Below are 23,254 nucleotides of genomic sequence, written 5' to 3' on the forward strand. Positions count from 1 at the left end.
CCAGCCCAGAGATGGTCCCACCCATAAGGGACCTTTCCCCCTTGGTCACTAATTGAGAAAATGCCTTACAGTTGGATCTCATGGAGGCATTTCCTCAACTGAAGCTCCTTTCTCTGTGATAACTCCAGCTGTGTCAAGTTGACACAAAACTAGCCAGTACACCTTGTTTCAAACCCCAGAGTCTAGGTACCAACACTATGTTCTGAGGTACTACATGATTGACAACATCCTGGAGAAGGGTATCAGACCAGGGTCCCACGAAGACCCACCAGATCCACAGATTGTAGTTTCAAAGGATTTTCTTGTGATCCCGCCATGTAACAACTTCCTGTGTATTAAAACATCCCATCAAGGAGAGGGGCTCACTAAGATGCCAGAAATAAGCAACTCCCAAGACTTAGTAAGTTACTGAAAGTCATTAGCACCCACTCCAACAAACTTAGATTGCCAAGAAAGACTGCTAAGAGTAAGAGACAGCCCACCCTGTCAAGCTGCCTGTCATGAAGAGAACATCAAGGTTTCCTGTGTTGGGGCAGGGCAGGCTTTGGGGGATGCAGCTGTCTTTGAGTCTTCCGTGCAGTAAGGAACCCTAATAAACTCACTGGTTCACCACCCTGGACTTTAGAGAGGTCATTACTCTGATTACCTGACTCTGTCATTGGTTCCCTCTGCAGGGTGAATAGGCATCTGTTCACATCTTCCCAGGAACAGTACCACATATCAGACCTGGGCATACGCGTTGAACCTCATCCTTGGCCATCTCCGGATGACCCTCTGTAACAGGTTGGTTTAGCAGGTTTGCAGACAGGAAAGGTGAAGTCTAGAACTATGGAGAAGATATGTCCCTGGCCAGAGTTCTCTCAAGGCATAACCTCCGTCAGTCTCCCAAGCTCAGTTCTCCAACCTGTGTGGGTCTCCCCAATACCAGTAACAACGAAGGTAACAGCTGCATTGAGACTGACCTTCAGCAGGTGTGTGTGTGTGTGTGTGTGTGTAAAAGGTCATGCCATGTGAGTTTTTCTGATAGGTGAAGGGTTTTTTTTAATCATCTCAAACACCAAGATTACCAAGTCCACCCACTAATTTTGCCTGCAGATATCACAAAGAAAATAGCCACAGGGCTCCATGTGGGTTGCAGGGAGACTGAAGCCTGATGCTTCAGAGCTAAAAGATTGCAGAAGTCTACTTGGTCTCCCGGAGACATCCGGGAAAGGAGGATGAGTCAGCTCCAAAGGATTTATGTAGCCCTCAACAGCAAATATGAAAGGGCTTACCCTGAGGAGTTACGCTGCTGAGGTCAGGAGCAGGTTGTGACAGGGTCTGAGGCAGCTTAGAGCCGGCTAATACAGACATATCTCAGAATGTTCCAGGCCCTGTTTAAACTGACACATACCCCAGTGCTCTGAACAAAGGCGCCCAACAAAGTCCTCTCCTTAATCCTTGAATTTGTAAGCAACCCAACTCCCTCCTCAAAACCAAGAACTCAGCCAGTGGCAAAGAGGACCAGCAAGGTTGGAAAAAGTTCTGTAAAGTAAGAAGAGGAGGGAGAAATAGGAGGTATTGCGGAACCTGAGCCTGATACGCGTGTGAGATTCTGCTACTGACACCTCAGAAGCGAGGAAGGAGCCTCAGAGCACAGACAAAGGCGTGAGTAAATACGCAGTTCCATGGAACGCATAATTATGCACAGAGCATATTGCACACATAATTATGCTGGGCAGCAGTTGGGCTAGTGTTTACCAAGTCGTCCATAGACCATGGCCAAGAGAGGAAGATGGATCAAGACAGTTCAGCACTCTCCAACACCCTTCTAGCTTATCTTGGGGAGCTGGGCTCTCCACAAGCTTCAGAATGTAGCTGAACTTGGCCATGAACTTGTGAGTTTTTAAATGAAGCCAGTTTGTAATGATGTCATGCATTATCCACTATGGAAATTTAAGACCTGGATGGAGTGATAGACATATATAGAGAATATGTCTATGCACTTAAATGTACTATATAAAAGTGTCTAAAATTCTAAAATATGTTACAGCAATACTGTATTTTTTTAAGCCTGCTTCAATTTAATAGTGTGTTTAAATTCTTAGTTAATGGTAATTAGAGACCCAGCAGCATTTCTTTAAACTCTGCTAGACAGACATTAATCCAATTTGGTAATCACTAACCTCTGGGCTTTTTCCCTCTTTTTCTCCGAAATGAAATCCAGGCATTGATCTACAAAGGCTATAAACTGGCAAAGCATAAGAAAAGAATATTTAAAGAGAGACTAAGTGACTGTTACCTCAAAGGGCCAAGTCCAATTAAAACGGAAACAGGTCTCCAGGGCTCCCTCACTTCTATAAACTGGCAGGGAATAACTAAAGGCACTCCCAGGAGGTGGGGGAATTACCTTCCCACTACCCTCCCACCTGAGACCCACATCAGCATGTCCACTGTATTAGTCAGGGTTCGCTAGAGTCACAGAACTTACGGAATATCTCTCTGTATTGAGGGAATTTATTGTGATTACTTAACAATCTGTAGTCCAACTAATCCAACAATGGTCAGCTGTGAATGGGAAGTCCAAGGATCTAGTAGTTGCTCAGTCCCACAAGGCTAGTTGCTTCAGCTGGTCTTCTGTAGAAGTAGATTCCCACAGATGTGCTGGCAAGTAAATGCAAGCAGGTGAAGAAGAGTGGGTCTGCCTTCCTCCAGTGTCCTTATGTGGGCCTCCAGCAAGTGTGGCCCAGATTAAAGGTGTGTAGAACCACTGCCTGGATCTGGGATTTGCATTGTCCCAAGCTGACTTGAATTCAGAGATCTCCTCCTTGCCTCAGGCTCCTGGGATTAAAGGCATGTACTACCTTTGCCTGAACCTAAGCTTTTCATAGCCACGATGCCTTAAGATCTCCATGCCAATACCCAGGTCAGAAATTTGTGTCTTCCAGCCTCAAGATCTGGATCACAGCTGTGCCCTCCAGATCTGGATTGTAGTTCATTCCAGATGTAGTCAAATTGACAACCAGGACTAGCCATCGCATTCGCCAAGTCTTATTTGGCTGTGTGACTGAGGGCCACACCTTCCCTATATAGTCATTCTCTATATCCACTCTACATCCCTTTCATTCCATGGAACTGTCGTTTCCCCCTTTGTAGGGCCCCCATGCTGCTGGAACACTGACTCCTGACTCGGGAACATCCATGGAAACCACTAGAACCATCTTGAGAAACTTGGGAGTCTGCCAAAATGTGAATTATCTCAAGTTGATCTCTGATGGTTTGTCTTTGTCTTGAGTCATCTATGTCCCAGGTCCCCTCTTGACTCCAGGGTGGAATCTTCCCTTATAAAAGTCATGCCCTCTGCTTACTAGGTAACCACTGTTTCCAGATTCTGCACCCACATCCTAGATAAGATACACAAAATATCTTGCCTTCAAATTTCAGCCACAGAGGTACTGATTTACTCTGCGGTGTTAGTAAGTGAGCATCATCTAAAAGCATTGCCTCTAACTTGTTTACAGTCTGCCCAGAGGCAGGTATCTCTACAGACCACGCCCTTCATGACAGGCATTGTAAGTGTGCAATTACAGAGACTCACATGCTAGTTCAATCCTATGCTGGTTTGGTTCTGCAAAAAAAACAAAACAAAAAAAAAAAGGGCTAAAGAGAGAACATCTGCAATTGAGAAAAGGCTGTGCATTTGTTTTACCTGGTAAAGGACTGTAATCAAAGCAAGGCCATAGGGGCACACATTCATATGACTACTAGGACAGAGAAATGTGTCCAGGGTGGAAGGATCACAACTCTTGTGCTGAGTTGCCCCTTCTCTAGATGAGTGGATGAAGCGTTGAACATACACTAAGTTAATGAGTAAGCTGAAGTGGGAACACTCAGGTAAGGCCCATCAGTGTGAGGTTCTCAGGTAGTCATTGCAATGGTATTCGTCAACAAGATAAAGAGCTTTTTTAGTAATTGTGCTGCTCTATGCCGTTTGGAAAACAAGGACTACAAAGATGACGATGATGATGATGACGACGATGCAACATGTGAACCATGGAGATGGCTCCATTGGTAAAGTGTTTGCCGCACAAGCTTAGGACCTGAGTTCGGATCCCAGGTCTCCTGTAAAAAGCCAAACTCGAAAACTTGCTGGAATCCCAGCAATGGTGCAGGTGTGCACAGGAGAGCCCAAGGACTTGCTGTCCAGCCAATTAGCAGAATCAGTGAGTGGCCCTGGCTCCAAAACTACAAATCTACTTCTACTGAGGAAGGCAATGACATTGACCTCTGGACTCAACACGCACAGAGACACACACACATGTAACCAACTATATGATTATCCAGTGAATATCTGAGAAATCCAGCAGAAAGGGAGGATATCTCCAACCTCCATACCTAGAGTGGCAATCGATTGCGACCTAGTCTGACCCCTATCCCCTGTGCATGTAACTTAAAACGGACTACTTACATTGTTTGAGCTTCAGTGTGCTCTCTTATTCAGTGGGCACACAGTAGTGCTTCACCAACATTTTGGTGAGGGTCAGGAAATATCACCAGTCTCGGTGCAAAATGTCATCATAAAGTGAGAAGAGATGTTTACAATTTCCCCTGTTTTCAGAAGCAGGTTTTTCTGCTTTGAAGAGACTGCTATAAAAGCACACCCACTGAAATAAATGCATACCCATGCCCCTCCAGATCCGGAAGAAATGAGCTTCAAGGCTTTGGAAACCAGCTAGACTCAGGTTAGACCTTACTGTAAGCAGGCTCATTTCTACTTCCAGCTTTCTTGTACACATTTATAGGTCCAGCTGTTAGAAGTGTGGTTAAAACACTAGAAAAAGTGGTGGAGGAACCACACTCTCCACAGTACCAGGGCCCTTTCTGGAGCTCAGTACTAGAATGTGGCCTCTTCTGCTCCAGTTCCACCTGGCAGACCAACTTATCCTCCTTAGCTGTATAAGGAATCTCATTGGGGACTAATTTTAAAATGAAGCTAAAGTCATTTCCCTCCTAACTCACTTGCAGCTTCGTGTTAGCAGTAACAGCACTTTCTACCACCAAAGCGTCTTAGCAGAATTAGCAATGACATTTTGAAGTACGTGGGGAAAGTATTAGTTCTAATGAATGGTCAAAAGAGCAGTCTCGAAGGCTGTTCGATGCCATGCTGGAAGCTGGCAGAGGCTTGGGGTTGGGGGAAGCTGATGGGATAGAAGGCGATTGTCCAGGACCACTGTAGTCCTTATCTGAATTTGCATGGGCAAGAATTCCAAAACTCCACCCAAGTTAGGGATGCCTGGAGACTTTTTTCCATGTGGGTCTCCGCAGCAGACTTGTAGCTGAGCCGCCGCGCGTAAGCATCTCGTCTTGTGGGGCGCGACGCAGCGCAGTAATTGAAACCTTGCACACCGCAGGATTGCAGTGGCGTCTATAAATACTCTCCACTTTACTGCTGACAAGCAAAACGCGGGCTTCTGGCACCGCGGAGGAAGAGGCGGCGGTGGCATGTGATCCCCGGCAGGGCGCGGGTAGGAATCGGGGAAACCCCTACTGCCAACGAGGGCAGCACCCCAAAATCTATTCCTGGAGGATCCTTTGTAAGCACACCTAGTCCTTGTCGCTATCCAGGCACGAACTCTGGGAACCGTAAGTCTGGTCGCGAGGTGCGGATCCCACAGCGCCCCCTGCGCGTAAAAACGCGCAGTGCGCACACGAGGCGCGCAGAGGAAATCCCGGCCCAACGCCCGGCGGGCGCGAAAGTCGAAGCGGAAAGGGGACACCGTGGGCGCCTGGCGCAGAGTCGCAGTGAACTGTCCCGAGCTTCTCACCACCAGGGGCTAGGTCTCCCTCGGGCTGTCCCCTGGCTACAGTAGCCTGCCCAGCGCTCCGGGCCAACTGGCCTCCCTCTACTACCTCGGCTCCCACGCCTCCCTTCAAGAAAGAAGGGGACGGCTGAGAGGATGGGTTTCTCAGGCGAGTAGCCTCCTAAGCACTCATGAACTCTGTAGATCTGCCCCTCTGGCCGTGGGAGGATGGTACAGATACATTCTTTTTCTGCCTTCTAGCTTACTAGGGTTCCACGCTTAGCAGGATTCCCCCAAAAAGGGTTCACAGCGCTTCCTCTCCCACCGTGACCCACTACACTCAGGGAGGCCTGCCCCTTCCCTTACCCACCTCTTGGTAGTCTACCTCCCCGCCTACAGCATCCGATGCGGAGGTTCCTTAACCACGCGGAGTCTCCCCTCAGTCTCGCTGTCCCCGTGCCCCCACTCCCACCCCCAGATCACGCCAGGCGAGTTATTTTCCGAGCCTGCAAAGTTGCAGAATGATGACTTCAGGCCCTCCAGGGACTTCCCCACTCACCCCCTTGGGGTCCCCGGCGTGAGTCACCCCGAGCCGAGCCGCGCACACCCACCGCTCGCCTCCGTCTCGGAGTCTGAGCGCTCAGGAAAAAGTTTCCGGTGTTCCAGGGAAAGTTTTCTCGCTGGAGAGAAACAAGCGATTCGGCTGGTTCTCGCCTCGCTCGCTCGCCCTCCCCAGGTCCTCTCCCAGCTCTGCCCTACGCCGGGTCGCGTCCTGCCCAGGTTTCTCTCTGCCGTAGCTCTCAGAGTCAGGCTGGTGACTGTTTCCCTCCTCTCTCAACTTACGGCCGCCTCCTCTCCTCCTCCTCCCCCTCCTCCTCCCACTTTTCCTGTCCGGTGCACATCGCTGTGGTTTCTCTCCAATGCCCCCGCCTCGCTTCACCCCCATCCCACGCCTCCTCCCCAACAACAAGGGTAGGCGGAAGACCCTGCGCTTAAATCCAATTCAACAATTTCAGGAAATCCAAGCTCGTGGTCCTAAAAAGCAGGGGAGGATGCTGCAAATCAGGGGAACTCTGCACTACCTTTCGCTAAGCCAAGAAGAGTTTGGTCTCCCACTGTTAAACCCAGGATAAGAAACGTCTCCAGGAGTCCAGAGGTGTTCGTGCGACCAGATACAAAAGGACCGGAGTTCTGCGGAACATTTCTGAGGCTGAGAGAGGTTTTGTTGCTGCTTTGGAGCGCGCACGCGCGAATGCGTTTTAAGGAAAGATTTTTCAAACCGATTCCACACTTGTTTGCGTTCCTTAGCGTTGTAAAACGAATTTAAGGATCTGGGATTCAATTTTCAGGAGAAGGTTTCACGAACATGACATATCAGAATTGAAACCACAGAAAACCAACCAGTTCGAAAAATTTAAAAATGTAAAATAACTTTGGAAATTCCTTGTTGTTGCTCGGAAGGTGCTAAGAATTTGAGCTGGTGGTGGAGCAATCACGATCCTAGCACAGCGGTGTTTAACTTGGTCGAGACTCCTTTGTGTGTGTGTGTGGGGGGGGGTGCCACATATTAGATATCTTGTATATCAGATATATACACAATGCATAACAGAATTACAGTTAAGGGGTAGCAACAAAATAATTTTATGGTTGAGGGCGGGGGGGGGGGTCACCACAACATGAGGATCTGTATTAAAGAGTCACGGCCTTTGGAAGGCTTAGAATCCCTGTAGCACTTTGGAGGTAGAGGAAAGAAGACCAAGAGTTTAGGTCATCGTGCTCTACACAATGAGTTCAATTTTTCATCCTAGGTTGTATGAACCCATCTCAAAAAACAAAACAAAACAAAACAAAACCTTTTTCTTTAACATTTCTTTTTCTTTCTTTCTTCCTTCTGTTCTTTCTTTCTTTCTTTCTTTCTTTCTTTCTTTCTTTCTTTCTTTCTTTCTTTCTTTCTTTCTTTCTAAAGATTTATTTATTTTGTATATGTGAGCTGTCCTCAGACACCAGAAGAGGGCATCGGATCCCATTACAGATGGTTGTGAGCCACCATGTGGTTACTGGGAATTGAACTCAGGACTTTTGGAAGAGCAGTTAGTGCTCTTAACCACTGAGCCATCTCCCATCTCTCCAGCCCACTTTTTTTTTTTTTTTTTTTTTTTATGCAGCTGTTTGTAGGACTCCCTGCTTGCCTAATTTTACCCTGTGGTTGAGAAGGAACTACTTTTAAAGCTCTGTCCGACCTCATATCAACATGCAAACTTTAAAACCACAGTGACATTTGATGAAAGAAAAGATATATTGCCCTTTTTTGGTTAAGACTAAGCATAATTTGAGCTTGGTCTTGTCAGTGTAACACTATGACACTTGTGTGCTAAGGTGGGGGTGGGAGGTGTAGGTGAACCTTTGAGCCCCTTACCTGTTCAGGAATAGTAGAATAACCAGGATTATAGAAAGCCCTTAAATCTTACCCTAAGAGTCCCTGCTGTAGCTGGGGAGGGCACACAGTCTAGCTCGTGGCACAGAAAGCAAGCCTTGGGGAGCCTGGGCAGTGATCAAGAAGTGAAAGCTGGCCTAGCCACCTAGGTGTCACAGGCCTTGAAGTCCAGCACTCAGGGAAGTGGATTGCTGCAAGTTCAATGTCAGCCTGCTCTCTACATTTCAAATTTCAGGACTGCCAAGGCTACATAGAGAGATCCTGCCTCCGAAGAAAGAGAAGAAGAAAGAGAAAGAAAGAGGAGGAGGAAGCCGAAAAGCCCGCAGACAAGGCTGGGTATGTACAGCACCTCCTTCCTAGCTTCCGGGTTTCAGCCAATTCCAGAAGAGTTGCCAGGCCTCAGTTTACTCTCTTGAAGTGAGAGTAAAAACAATACGCATCTGGGGTCATGGATAAGGAGGTAAGGAATTCACACTGAGGACTGCACAGAAGCTCACAGGAACTCACAAGACAGAATACTGTCACTGCTGTTATCCCTGCAGTAGGGAAAGTGTAGTGCCCAGGCATTTCCCTTGCTAGGGCTCCTCCCCTACAGTTCTTTGTTCAAGGAGACCTACTTTATTCTGTCTGCCTGTAAACACAGCACTTGCAGTAGCCAGAGAATCCCAAGTTCCAGGTCAGCCTAGGCTATGCAGGGAAATCCTGTCTCGAAATACAATAAATTTGCAGTTCATGCCTTCCTCCCAACACCCTTCACCATACCCCTATTTCCCTTTAGCACCCCCCATTATCATGTAATATTATTACATGTTATATAAATTAATTTTCCTCGATTTACTCTCTCCCCTCCCACCTACACACACATAGAGCCATCTAAAAGCCATTCATTCCCTTTGTGCAATGAGTGATATTGTCCAAGTTACTAGACCAGCACCAGGCACATAGTATGTCCATGGTAGAGACTTTAGGAATAAATTCCATGACTAAACTCATTCCACACTAACTGCCTATGATGAGTGGGGCACTGTACAATAAGGGAGAAATTACTCAACCTGTCCAAGGATGGGAGGAGTCATTCTTCCCATGGAAGAAATACTTCCCTGGGGAGTATTCTTGGTGAAGGAGAAAGGGGGTAGGGGACAGGGGGAAGTATCCAAACAGCTGGAGCAAACTTTAAAGAGGCTTTAACTTCAAGGTTTGCTGATTTAATTTTGTTTGTCTGCTTGCTTGCTTGCTTGTTGAGATAGGGCTCTAAAAGCCCAGGCTGGCATCCTATACCCTTAGCTCAGGATGATTTTGGACTCCAGATTCCCCTCCCTCTATCTCCTGAGTTCTGGAATTACAGGTGATCGCCACCACAGCCAATTTAGTATTGTGAACAAAACCTTCTTCAAACTGGAAGCCATATTTTGATGTAAATCGGGACTTCTCAAATGCCAGTCTCCCAGGCTTGTCACTTTGCAAATTAAAAAACAAACAGCCAGGCAGTGGTGGCACATGCCTTTACTCTCAGCACTTGGGAGGCAGAGGCAGGCAGACTTGGGAGTTCGAGGCCAGCCTGGTCTACAGAGTGAGTTCCAGGACAGCCAGGGCAACATAGAGAAACCCTGTCTTGAAAAACCAAACCAACCAAACAGACAAAACTGTCCAGTGAGCACTGTCTCTTCTTACCAAGAAACAGAGTCCTGTTTGGGAACATTCAACACAGATCATGCCATTTAAACATTCCCTCACTGGGGAGAAAATGCTTGCTAGCTCTTTATTAAGCATGTCACTCTAGAGCCTGCCATGTCCAGTCTTTGAAATGAAACTTGGCCCAAACCAGGCTTCAGCAAAATGGGTAACTCTTAGGCAGCCCTTTATGACTAAGAGTGGGAACCCGACTTGCCAAGTCAAGCCATAGATTTGTCCTTTGGCACACTCTGTCCCAAGATGCATTGACTAAATCATGTTCCATTTTCAGGACTAGAAGTAGAGAAAGAAATAGAAAGAGAGGAAGCAGGAGGCAGAAGGGAGGATGAGGAAGAAAAGGTAAAAGCATGTGTCTGCAGGGGGACGAGTTAGATGCAAATCATTTGAACTTCATGCTGTTCCATGTTCTTGAATCAGAAAACTTCATGTTAAAAACAGAGATTCTCAGCCTGCCATGAAGGACCTTGGAGCAGTGGTGTGAGCCTTCCTGTGGGCCTGCAGGACCACATGACCAGCTCTGCAGTGCTTTTCTCCCTGTTTGCCACAGTCCCAGCCACTCCCTGCTTCTCTGGTTCCTGGTCTGCTTTATCAATTCTCCACCCCACCTCACTCCCACCCCACCCTCACCCCCACCCATCACTGTAGCTTGAAAGGGATGCCTGCCTGTGCTAGGAGGGAACAGAGCTCTGAGCACACAGTTATTATGCAACAGAGTATCATGGGCATCAAATATTTTCCCTCAGCAAGACGTCCCACTGATTTCAGACAAAAATTTACTTTGAGTGACATCATTTGAGCACTACTAAGGTAAAGGCTGCTACTGTCTTGTTAGGGTTTTACTGCTGTGAACAGACTCCATGACCAAGGCAAGTCTTACAAAGGACAACATTGAATTGGGGCTGGCTTACAGGTTCAGAGGTTGAGTCCATTATCATCAAGGTGGGAGCATGGCAGCATTTAGGCAGATATGGTGCTGGCAGAGCTGAGAGTTCTATATCTCCATTTGAAGGCTGCTAGTGGAAGACTGGCTTCCAGGCAGGGTGAGGATCTTATAGCCCATAGGCACAGTGACTCACCTACCCCAATGGGGCAACACCTCATAATAGTGTCACTCCCTGGACCAAGCATATACAAACCATCATATATACACTTCTTCCAACGAGGCCACACCTCTTAAAAGTGCCATTCCTATGGGACCCATTTTCATTCAAACCCCCCTCACTGAACACTTCAGCTCAGCCTTTCAGCTGGGGTGGCAGGCAGTGAGCTTTAGGAATGAATCTCCCAGTCTCTTATATCACAGTACTAACAATTTCAGGCACAGACTGCCCAAATCCAGCTTTTTACATGCTCTCTGATCCCTCAGACAAGTGCTTTATGGACTAAACTCCCCAGCCTCCCTCCATTCCCTTTTTATGTAGAGGAAGGAGACTCTAAAAATCCCAGATCCTTTGGCACAGAGGTTATGAGAACCCAGGTAGGTCTCTGAGCCGTGTGCACGCTGGAACACCATTTTCAGGCCTCAAAGCTCCAGTCATAAAAGAAGTTAATGTGGTTATTCATGATAAGTCCCAGCCTGGCTAGAGAACTCGTGTAAGCACGCAGACATCCTCAGCTCTCTCCAGCCATAAAAGCAGGGCCATTTAAGTAATGCGCATCTGACTTGATTGCAAGGTATAAAATCAGCGACCTTTGGTACAGAGGGAAGGTTTAGCACACAGACTCTTCTCCATCCTGCTGGCAGCCAGCAGAAAATGCAGTACCTTGAAGTGGGTTTGGGGGAAGAGCAGGGAAGGTTTACATGACACAAACAAAGAACAAAAATTCCCTTCTACCCTTTTCTTAATAGCAACGGAGAACTTCTTTATTGGCTTTTAACTTCCTTTTTTTCTTTCTTTTTTCTTTTGGTATTGAAGAGAGTCCCTGTTCCCATCTAAAGCACCTGGAAATTAATTAAATCTGAGACTACTTTGAAAAGTAGATATTACAGATAGGAAGCAAGTTGGAGATCCAACATGATTAGTCCCATGGTTAAAGATTTCAATTATTCCTTTGCAGTCCCAACACTATTGGTTGGCCAACACATTGTCTGGTCATTGATTTGTATTAAGTACTAGAGGTGCAGGCAGGAACAAACAGGCATGGCTCCTACCCTCCAGGAGCAGGAGACAAACATACAAGAAGGGCACCACTTTGTTATTAGTTCATTTTTTCCCTTGCTGTAATAGAAACCTGACCAAAACAACGAGAGGGAGGAAGGGTTTATTTTGGCTTACAGTTTCAGGGGTATCAGTCCTTCATGAGGGGTGGGGGTTGAGGCATGGTGGCTGGAGTAGCAGAGGCTTCTCACACATTGGACTGAATCCTCAGTCTCCCCTATAGGAAGCCACTTTCACCAGACATGTCTCCCTCCTCAGAGGCTCTACAATTTCCCAAGATAGGACCACAAGTTGGGAGATAAAATGTGCAAGCACAATAGACCGTGGGGGATACTACCCATTCAGACTGTGACGAGTCTCAATACTGGTGAGCTTCGTGAAAAGGAGAACAGGGCACTAGTGACAAGGCAAGAAAGAAGTGCTTCATTTACTGCAGATGATCTCTCAGAGAAGATAACTGGAGTCAGACTAAATGACGAGGTGCACTCCTGGGAACATAGATGCCTCGAGTCAGGTAAGAGTTTGGCAAGTCAAGGAACATGGAAGAACACCCACATGTTTGAAACATAACAAACATGTGAAGAAGAGGGAGAGTGACTTCTGGACCAAGATCAAGGTCACATCACCTAGGACCTGGTGGTCACCAGTCACTACTGGAAGTCATGTAACTGTTTTTATGACAAATAGCACTGTAGTTTGGACCTTGAGTGTCCTGCAAAGGACCGGTTGTTAAAATCTTGGTTCTCAGTGTGGTGCTATCAAGAAAATGGGTGAGGAAGAGGATAATGTGCCCTTGAAGGGAACTCCAGTCCTTTCTTTCTCTGTTCACACAACCAGGCCAACCAACCAAACCAGGAGCCAAAGCAACCCAGCATCATAAACTGATCATCTTAGGTGTATGCTATTGTGACACAAAGCTGACTGACACAGGTGGAACTCCACAACAAGGCAACATCTGCCCATGTGTTAATCTAACAACACTTTTCCTGAAGAAACACAACACACATGTTCACTCATTCTGCATTAGAAAGAATCTCACTGGGGCTGGAGACACAACTTGTGGTAGTTTGAAAAAAAAAATGACTTCCATGGGTTCCTAGGAGGTGGCACTACTAGAAGGTGTGGCCTTGCTGGAATAAGTGTAATTCAGTCTTTTTAAGCTGCATGTGGACCAAGATGTAGAACTCTCAGCTCCTTCTCCAGCACCATGTCTGCCTAGAAGCCACCATGCTTCCTGTTATAATGAGAGTGGACCTCTGAAACTGTAAGCCAGCCCCAATTAAATGTTTTCCTTTATAAGAGTTGCTACTGTCATGGTGTCTTTCTCAGCAATAGAAACCCCAAATAAGCCATGGCTTGACTGTGAAGAACACTGCTGCTCTTATAGATGACCTGGGTTCAGTTCCCAGCACCCTTTTGGCACACACTGTAATTCCAGTTCCAGGGAATCTGATGACCTCTTTTGACATTCCTGGACACCAGTCACTAACGTGTATGTGTGTGTGTGTGTGTGTGTGTGTGTGTGTGTGTGTGTGTGTGTGTGTGTGTAGGCAACTATTCACATACATAAAATCAAAATTATCAATCTTATTTATTAAAGACAAGGTTGATATAGCCCTGGCTATCCTGGAACTTGATATACAGACCAGGCTGACCTGAAGCTCATTGCAAACCCCCTTCCTGAGCCTTCTGAGTGCTGGAATTAAAGGCATGTGCTACCATGCCAAGCAATTTTTTTTTTAAAGGAAATTCTCATCCAGCTAGAGATAAGATTGAGCAAGTAAGGGGGAGATAAAGATCTCACCAGATGGCAAGATGAACTAGAAAAAGAACAGCGGTGATCAGCAGGGTCACTTAGACTTTAAATTTTAGACTTAAAGAATTAAAACTAAAATTCTGTTTGTGGAGCTGGTGAGGTGGCTCAGTGGTTTAAGGCCCTTCTTTGCTTCTGAGCCTGATGACCTGAGTTGGATCCCTGGGACCCACATAGTGTAAGCAAGGAACAATACCTGAGAATTATTCTCTGACCTTCACACTCGAGCACACACACACACACACACATAGAGAGATAGAGTCAGAAAGACAGAGACAGACAGACAGACACATAGAGAGAGATAGAATCAGAAAGACAGAGACAGACAGGCAGACAGAGGCAGAAAGAGAACAAATAAATACAATTTAAAAAATTTAAGTATGAGGTGTGGTGGTACATGCTCTTAACCCCAGGACATGCAAGGCAGCATTAGCAGGATTTTAAGTTTCAGGCCAGCCTATACTATACAGTCTTGTCACAAACAAACAAACAAACCACATCAGAAACAGAAACTTGAGTCCACACATGGTTTAAAATGATTGACCTCTCCTGGTTGATCCACCAGCCCCCAGCAAAACCTGTTCAACCATGTGATGCATTCTTTGTTCCCTGGCAACCCTTGCTACTCTTGACCACTCTACTCCTTATGGCCTTTCTCCCTTTTTCCCTTACTGCAAAAGCAATAAGGCCACATCAGGGTTTCTTGGTCCCCTGAATGATATCACCAACTTATTGTCTCTCTCCCTTTTCCTGGCCCCATCATTTTCTCAAGAGCCTTCTGCCCCATTCTCTGGGTCCAATCCTTCATCACCAGCAAAATTCTAGAAACTCCAGCTTCTTATTGGCCTGTATGCCCAAACTTAGGAGCATTTAATATTTTGATCTCAGGACACTTGTAGTCATTTTTAAAAAGTGATTCAGGATCCTAAAGAGCTTTATTTGTCTAGCGTCTGTCCATACTTCCGATATGCAAAATTACAAGTTAAAATGAAAAATTTAATATAATCGAATCACTATGTATTTTATGAAAGATAAGATTGTTCAGAATGATAACATACTGGGAAGGAAGAAACCGTTGCATCTCTGTGAGACTCTTTTCTATCCAGTTGAATAGAGGACAATAGGAGTCTGCTATCTTTGCATTCAGTCTAGTCTTAGCTGTCCTGGACTCACTCTATAGGCCAACTGGACCTTGAGCTCAGATATACACCTGCCTCTGCCTCCTGAGTGCTGGAATTAAAGGCGTGCTTCACCTCTACCGAGCCTCCCATTCCGCCTTTTGCACTGACACATATACATTGCCTCCAGAATAGCAGCACACTTATAAAAACGTTGCAGTAAAGAAGGTAAATAGTACCATAGGATTTCTATGAAAGTGGTGTTATCTCATGGAGCTCTGGCAGGATCCTGGGGATGACCTTGGATCTTGGAACACCTGGAGAATGACAGTCCTGATTGGAATGTAGGCTGTTCCCTGTTTCCCCACAAATCCTCCGAACAGTATAGGTTGCTCTCCAGTGTTCTTTGAACTGCTGAGCTGGGGGTGAGAATGTTTGTTTTCCTTGTTATTCACGTTCCTGCCAGACTACAATCTCTCCCTCAGGATGGGTGCAACATCATCAGGTCTTTCTGTTCATGGCCTCTTCTCTCTGTGGTCTCTGTTGACTCCAGGGTCATCCCCATCTTTCCTCCAGTCTTTCACTTCTAGCTTATGGTCACTCTCCTAGCAATGGCTCATGCCACACTTCTTGATAATTTTCATATCCATAGAAAGGATCTCTGTGAAGCCATGGCAGATCAGATCCTTGTTTCCCAATGACCTTGCCCTCTCCTCTACAGCCATGGTTACTCTCACGGTCAGCCTTGACCTTGTTGCTTCCTGTGGACTCCCTCTCCCCCTCTAACCATCACATCCCATCTTCTCAGCAAGAATTATAACATTCTAACTCCACTGGGGCCTCGGTTGTAACTAATAGCTTTCCTTTCTGTTTTAGTGATGCCCCAGTGAAACTTACTGAACATATGTGAAGTGTTCGCAATGGCGCTTGGCGCTTGACACATAACATTGTATTTTTTAAAAGCAAAGGTAAATCTTAGATGTGGCATGCAAAGTGAGAAGAGAATTTAGAGACAGTGTCTCCAACTCATTATGTAGCCAAGGATGGCCCTGACTCCTCATCTTCATGCCTTTACCTCCTAAGTGCTGGCATTACAGATATTTTCAGTTTTAGGTGAGCCAGGGATCACCAAACCTAGGGCTTTGTACCTGCTAGTCAAGCAATCTGCCATCTGAGCTACATCCCTGGCCCCAAATAAGAAAAGTTTTTTAATTTATTGTTTGTGCTTATTTCCCTTGGTAAATAATCACAGTTCTTTCATGACCCAGTCCAACATCTGTTTATTTTAGCTTTTCTTCGCAATTGCTGCCAAATGTTGAGCTTCTGAATAATAATGAAGCTTAAGGAGACTTCAGTAAGTCAGCCAGGAAAAAAAAATATACATATTATACATAATATATATACATACAAAAATGTATATACATATATATGTAGGCTGGGTGTGGTGGTGTATTCCTTCCATCACAGTACTTGGGAGGCAAAGGCAGGTAGATCTCGTTAACTATGAGACCACACTGGTCTACATAATGAGTTCCAGGCTAGCTAGGGATACATTATAATAAGTCTTTGTCTCATAAAACAGTCATCATCAAAGTAAGTCAAGGCATTCATATCTTCCCCACTTCCAAAACTCACATAACTATAACATGAATAATGACATACAATAATGATCAGTTATAGACAAAAGCAGATGGACCAAACCAGAGGTCGTTCATGTTTGCCCATCCCTGTCCTGGAGGGAAGAGGGGCATAAAGGAGGAAGAAAGCAGAGAGAGAAGAGAGAAAGGAGTTCTGTGGCTCCTGAGGTAGAATTTTGGCCAGACGATTTCCTCTAAGTGAGTCAGAAGCCTGAGAAAAACTCCCCTAAGGAGACTGGGGAGATGGCTCGGTGGATAAGGCACTTGCCGTGGATCCCCTGAACTCACATAAGAACCAAGCGTGTGCAGGGGCTCCTCTGTAGTCCCAGTGCTCTGGAGGCAAAAACAAATGACCCCCACAGCAGCATGGCTGTCTACACGAGCAGGAATCAGGGAGCCCCAGGTTCATCAAGAGGCCTGGCCTCAAAATAGAGGTTAAAGAGGATATCCAGCGTGAACTTTGGGCCTTTACACACACATGCTGTCATGTACACACACCACACACACACACACACACACACTCCCTGAAGGCAACCTGGTCCACTTTCTTTAGTATTAAAGCTTCTTAGGCCTCTTTCTTCAAGATCAAAGTCCCATACACTGCCCTATTGCCACCATTTACTATGCCAGGTTCATCTGGTACAAAGTGCAATTATGGGATTAAGTTCTCCAGAGACTGGCATAGAAACCAGATCACTAATGAACATAGAACCTGTAAAGTCTTTCAGGACTTTGCCCAGAATTCCATTGATAAGTTATGTCTATTTATTTATTTATTTATTTATTTATTTATTTATTTATTTATTTATTTTTCCAGAGACAGGGTTTCTCTGTGCAGCCCTGGCTATGCTGGGATTCACTCTGAAAACCACGTGCCCCTGCCTCCTGAGAGCTAAGATTAAAGGCATGTGTTACCACATCTGGCTGATAAGTTATCTCTTCAGGTAAAATATGTTATTTATAGGAAATACATGGATTTTTCTTTGGTCTTTTGCTTCCTTAAGAAAACAATTCCTTGTGTGTGTAATATATACTCCCTGCCCCTCCTTTTCTCCCTTCCCTCTTCCCTCTCCCCTCTTCTCTCTCCTTTACCCCACATACACACAACTATGAAACTATATGTAACAAGTGTAGTTGGTACTAATCAGATACGCGCAATATGTCAACCCTGTTGAGGGACTTTGCTAGCATAGCTTTGACCCCTGGACAAGCTGAAAACGGCTGTTATTACTCCCATTGCACAGAAAATCACCTCGAACTTTAAAAAAAAATGGTTGAGACCTTTCACAAGCTCTCACAGACTATTAGAAACAGAAATAGCCATGAATTACATTATTTTATTTACTGTTGCTCAGTCTTTCCCAACTCCTGTCATCTTTACTTTGCAATTTCAGAAGAGGCAGTCATAGAACTGCCTGGGAAAAAGAAGTGTTCTCAGCCGATGCATCCATTCCGACTGTTGTGGGCAATGAGGGAAATTGTGAGGAACAGAAAATGAAAGCCATCAGAGCAAACATACTGTTGTCCCCAAGAACCAACTGGGTCTGCCTGAGCTATCGTGTCCAGCCCAGTCAAAGTGAGCCATGCCAGACAGGGTGCACAGCCGCTGCACAAAGAGTTCTCTGTTTATTCTCCACATGATCCAGTCATCCTTCAGTCCCAGCAGGAACCTAGACCAGCTCCTCACTCAACATTTCCTCCTAGGGACTGCACTTGGGCCACCTCGAAACAGTATTTCACACCCTGTCACCAAGGAAGTCTAGAAAGCCCTCTTAGACATCTGTTTCTGAGAAAGGGCAATACTGCAAGATTCTGCCACTATTACTGGAATAAGATACTCAAATGATTCTCAGAAATCCTGACTACAGCTGCTGATGTAACTCAGTCGGTGCGGTGCTTGTCTAGGATGTATGAAGACTGGTTCAATCCCCAGCACTGACCGAACCCAGTGTGATGGTGCACCTCTGCAATCCCAAAACCAGGAAGGTGGAGGTAGGAGAGGGTCATCCTTGTATACATGGCCAGTTGCAGCGCAGCCTTGATTATAAGAAAGCTGGGAGGGAGAGAGGGAGGAAGGGAGGGAGGGGGAAGGGGAAGAGAAGGGGGAGGAGAGAGACCCTGCATACAGTATATTAATTAGTAATTAATTACTAATTAATATTAGTATATTAAGACCTCAGAGGTAGTCTTCAGAAAAGGAACATTCAACAGTTTAATTTCTGCACATGGAACACTCTTAACAGCTTCACCCTGCAGAGCATAGCCGGGGATGTGTTGCCCAAGACAAGAGAATCCTGTCAGTCAAATGTGCTTTGCGAAGGGCTGAGGATGGTTTCAAGATCGAGGAGAGATCTTAATTGAGTCTACTTGGTAGCCCCTGCTTTCTGAAGTTTAATTTCTTGGATGACTAGTCTGCTGATAGTATCAGAAATTTACAGAGGGGGAAAAAAACAGTCCTGCTTCACTTTCCAGTGCAGAAGCAGAAGGAGTAACCTTGAACAATCTGGCCCCTTGTCCTGCTCAGGCGCCTCCTCCTGAGAACCCACCAGCTTCCTTCTGATAAAGCCCAAGTCCTACTGTGATGTGAGCTAAGGACATCTGAATGTACATGAGATGGTAGCCTCAGCCCAGCATCCCACCCCACCCCACCCCACTCCACCCTACTCTGTGCCTCCACAGTCAGTAACTGTGGAGTCCTCAAGGCCTGTCTGTGTTACACACACAACGTGAAACTGCCAAATGGAGGAGAGCCAGAGGTAAGTGCTCAGGGAGATCAGATTTATAAAGTAAGGAGGAGAGGAAGAAGGAAGTTAACTATGGTTTGCACACCTCAGCTTGCCCAACATCGCACCTCTAGCAAGAAGCACCAGGCCTCTGACACAGACCATCTAAGCGCTTTGGCACCTCAGCAAGCTGCCAGGACTTGTGGTAATGAGCAGAAGCCCTCCGCTGGTTTCACCTTCTCAGGGCATTGACTCTGGTCAGATTTGAGTTTGCATCAAGCACTGTGGTATAAGCCTATAATCCCAGCACTCTGGAGGTGGAGGCCAGAGGCCCAAGAATTCAAGTTCATTCTGGGCTTCCTATTGAGCCAGAGGCCAGCTTGGACTACAAGGAATCCCCCTTTCAGACAGCCCAGACTGTAGCTTGCATAATAAAATTGTGTGTGCAGATGACACCCCCTTTCTTTGTGCTTGATAGTAACAAGAGCTAAAATGTATTGAGCACTTAACACGTGTCACACTCCAAGGACTTCACAGAACTCGTTCCTCACAGCTCTATCCCCAGGAGCAAACACAATTACATCTTTACAGGCCAGAAAACTGTGTGTGATGGAAAATAGTTGCTTTAGTCTCTAATTCAGTGGTGGATGCAAATTTGAGCTGATGCGATTTAACCCCAAACTTCAGAGATAATCTAGAGACGCAAAGAACAGAGACAATGGGCCGGAGAGATGGTTCAGTAGGTAAGATGCTTGCCGTGAAAACTTGAGGCCTTGAGTTCAGATCTCCAGCCCTCACATAAAAGCAGGGTGCTACGGTGTCCAACTACAATGCCAGCATTAGGGAAGTAGAGACAGACAGACCCATGGGGCTCACTGGCGAGCCTGTTCTAGCCACATGGGTGAGCTATAGTTTCAGCGAGGTCTCAAAAGAGAAAGGTGGAGAAATAACTGAGAAGACAACGAATGTCACTCTGACTTCTACACACACATGAACACATACATACATGCATCCATAACCACAAATACATTAAAAGGAGTAAAGTGGAGCAATGAATGAAGACACCCAGCACTGGGCATCATGTGCACGTGCACATATGTACATACATGGCCACACACAAACACATGCACACACACACACACACACACATAAAGAACTCAGGCAGGCAGCACTCATACTTGGAAGGTTAGACATATATAGCTTATTAATTTGACCTGCCTTAGCCTGCCGTTATGTGTGTTATGCAGAATTCCAAGCTCATTACAAATAGTCACTCAATTCTTCTGTCATCAGGATGCAGCTTTGAGGCCACTTGTTTCTATGACTTTTCTCACTTCATAATGAACAAACTGAGTCTCAGAGGTACAGAGAGTTAACTCTCTTTGAGATTGAAAACCCAAGAATTCTGCCTCTCTAATCTGTGGAATTAGCCACTACCAACAAGAACATGACTGTGCCTTATTTGAAATCAAATAACCAGGCTAGAGAGATGGCTCAGTGGCTAAGAGAGCTGGCTTTTCTTCCAGAGGTCCCAAGTTCAAGTCCCAGCAAGGACATGGTGGCTCAAAACCATCTGTAATGGAATCTGATTCCCTCTTCTGGTGTGCATGCAAACAGAACAGTATGTATACATAAAATAAAGAAATTATTTTAAAAAATAAGATTAAATAACCTCCAGAGGCCAGTGGCTGAAAAGGAACGCAGGGACATCCGTATTCCTGGAAGTTCACAAGCTTCCTGGAAGTTCACAGGTCAAAGGTGAGCTGATCACTGTTCAGTGTAGAATTCCCAGCTGGATGGGATCCTGTTGGCCCTTCTGCAAGTTTATAGCCAATTGGGTAGTTTTGGTTTCTGTTTGCTGGAGGTTGGTTTCCTTCAGTCTAGCTGGTATAAAATTTTGCTGTCAGCGAAGAGGATCAGGAAAGTGGGAAAAGGCTGACTGTAATGGAACTGACTTCCTCTGCCCAGTGCACTTGACAGAGGTAGGCTCAATGCTGATCTAGGAGCTAAGACCCTCCCTCCTTTGCGGGAGATGTCTCTCACATCAAAGCCTCATTCTTTCAAAACTCCAACAGAAGGCCCAGGAAAAGGGGAAGCAGAAAAGACTGGTTGCCAGCAGGGGCCAAGGTTCAAAGGAAGCAGTGGGAAGCCTCCACCCCAGCAAGAGCAGGAATCAGTATCCGCTCATCCAGCCTGGCTGAGGAGTCCAACCCCAGAGACTGGGGCCCTGATGAGGCTGAGTTCCAGCGTGTGACTGTGATGTGTGTGCCCTATGTATAAGCTACATGATTCAGCACAGAAATATAAGTAAAGGTCCCTGGAAGAAACCTGTCCTGGTCCACAAACGTTTTAATTTTTCTGTTTGCTGACATGCCAGACACGTGATAATTGCGTTCCATGCACTCTTTCTGCTCTCCCTGCTTATCTTTGTCATGTGATCTGTCTGCTGGTTGAGGTGGGTGTTGCCAGTCACCAGACCCTAGGTACATTATGTAATCTCTTGGGCCTGGAACACTTTATTCTCTTATCTACTCCCTTCCTTAAAAAAATACTCCTTTTCTTAGGCTGGAGAGAGAGTTCAGCTGCTAAAGTTCTTGCCCTGTAAGCACAAGGTACTGAGTTCAATCCCCAGAACTCAGGTGAAAAATTCAGGCTTGGTAGCCCTTCCTCATGTCCTTAGTACTGAGGAGGTGGAGCAGGGGGATCCCTTGGGGCTTGCTGGCCAGCCGGCCTAGCCTAATAATAAAGTCCAAGGACAAGGAGAGATCCTGTCCCCAAATGTATGATGGACAGAACCTAAGGAACAACATCCAAGGTTGACCTCTGAGTTTCAAGTGAGCATACACACACACACACACACACACACACACACACACACACACACACACACACACACACACACACACACTTACTTGAAGAGCTATAAAAGCATTGTCCCCATCTCCCCTTCATCCCAGGCAGCCCTGCACTAAACACAACCTCTCCCTTCAGTATCTCCCCCAGCCTGTAGCAATCATCAGGTTGCCGCTTTGTCTCCACTCCTCTCACCTCACCACATAGTAATTCATCTCTGGCTCACACTTCCAAAACAGAGCCTGGGACAAGACAGAGAACACATCCAGCCTTTACAGTGTAAAGGAGGAGACCAAAGATGCAGAAGGGAAGATGGGTGGAGAGGAGGAGGGAGATGGACAGGATTGATATGAAACCACAGGTATGGCTTGAGACATGCTAGAAAAACAGATTATCTGGAATACAGCCATTCTTTTTGTCCAGCATCTTGGAATCGTGGCTCTCACCCCCCCTCCCGCCACCCCCCACCCCACCCCCGTACCTCCTTCTTTCTTTTCCCAGAGTGACATGTGAGACCATGAACAGCCAGGCACCTTACCATTCCTTTACAAGATGAAGTTTTAAAAAACATGTGGGAGGAAGCCACACTAGAACTGTGGAGCTGAAAGTGGAGGAGAGGGGCCCCCAAAGGGAAGGGAGGGATCGGTTTCAGTGAGTCAGAGTAAAGGAGTGAGAACCAGCTCTTTGCATTCCCACCCTGCCCTCCCCTGTGCCTTTCTTGAGCAAGCCCTCCCTCAAGCTGGAGCTGGTGGCTTCTAATGCCTGGGGTGAGAATTTCTGGTGACTCCTCAACTGGTTTGCAGGCTGACAGAATGCCAGTGACAACTTGCCTCTGCACCCCCACTTTAGGTGCCTCTTTCCTGTGACTTCAGTCCAGTGACTTTGAATTTGGTAATAGCCCAGCCAGTAAAAGGACCTCGGCAGGCACTTCATCCTCCTCTGCTCTGTGTGTCGCCCCCCCCCCCCCCCGCCTGTTCCCTTGGGAAATGTACAGCTGATTTTTGTGAGAAGCCACGGTGGCCACTCCAGCAGCACTGCCATCTTG

The 23,254-nt window shown here is 46.3% G+C and overlaps 1 protein-coding gene across 6 annotated transcripts in view; it reads right to left on the bottom strand.

Annotated features, from left to right (window-relative positions):
• The window catches only part of Prr5l (proline rich 5 like), a 170,551-nt gene that overhangs the window by 77,787 nt on the left and 69,510 nt on the right, over nt 1-23,254 (bottom strand). For 3 of the 6 annotated variants that reach the window (XM_021156583.2, XM_029474410.1, XM_029474411.1), the window contains exon 1: nt 6,340-6,558. The exons of 2 other annotated variants lie outside the window; for them this stretch is intronic. The gene's annotated coding sequence lies outside the window, so the exon portion shown is untranslated. Of the gene's footprint in view, nt 1-6,339; nt 6,559-23,254 lie in introns of those variants that run through there. One more of the 6 variants, XM_029474408.1, reaches the window with a different exon arrangement.

The sequence above is a fragment of the Mus caroli genome, chromosome 2 (assembly GCF_900094665.2).
Source record: "Mus caroli chromosome 2, CAROLI_EIJ_v1.1, whole genome shotgun sequence".
NCBI classification, from domain to species: Eukaryota; Metazoa; Chordata; class Mammalia; order Rodentia; family Muridae; genus Mus; species Mus caroli.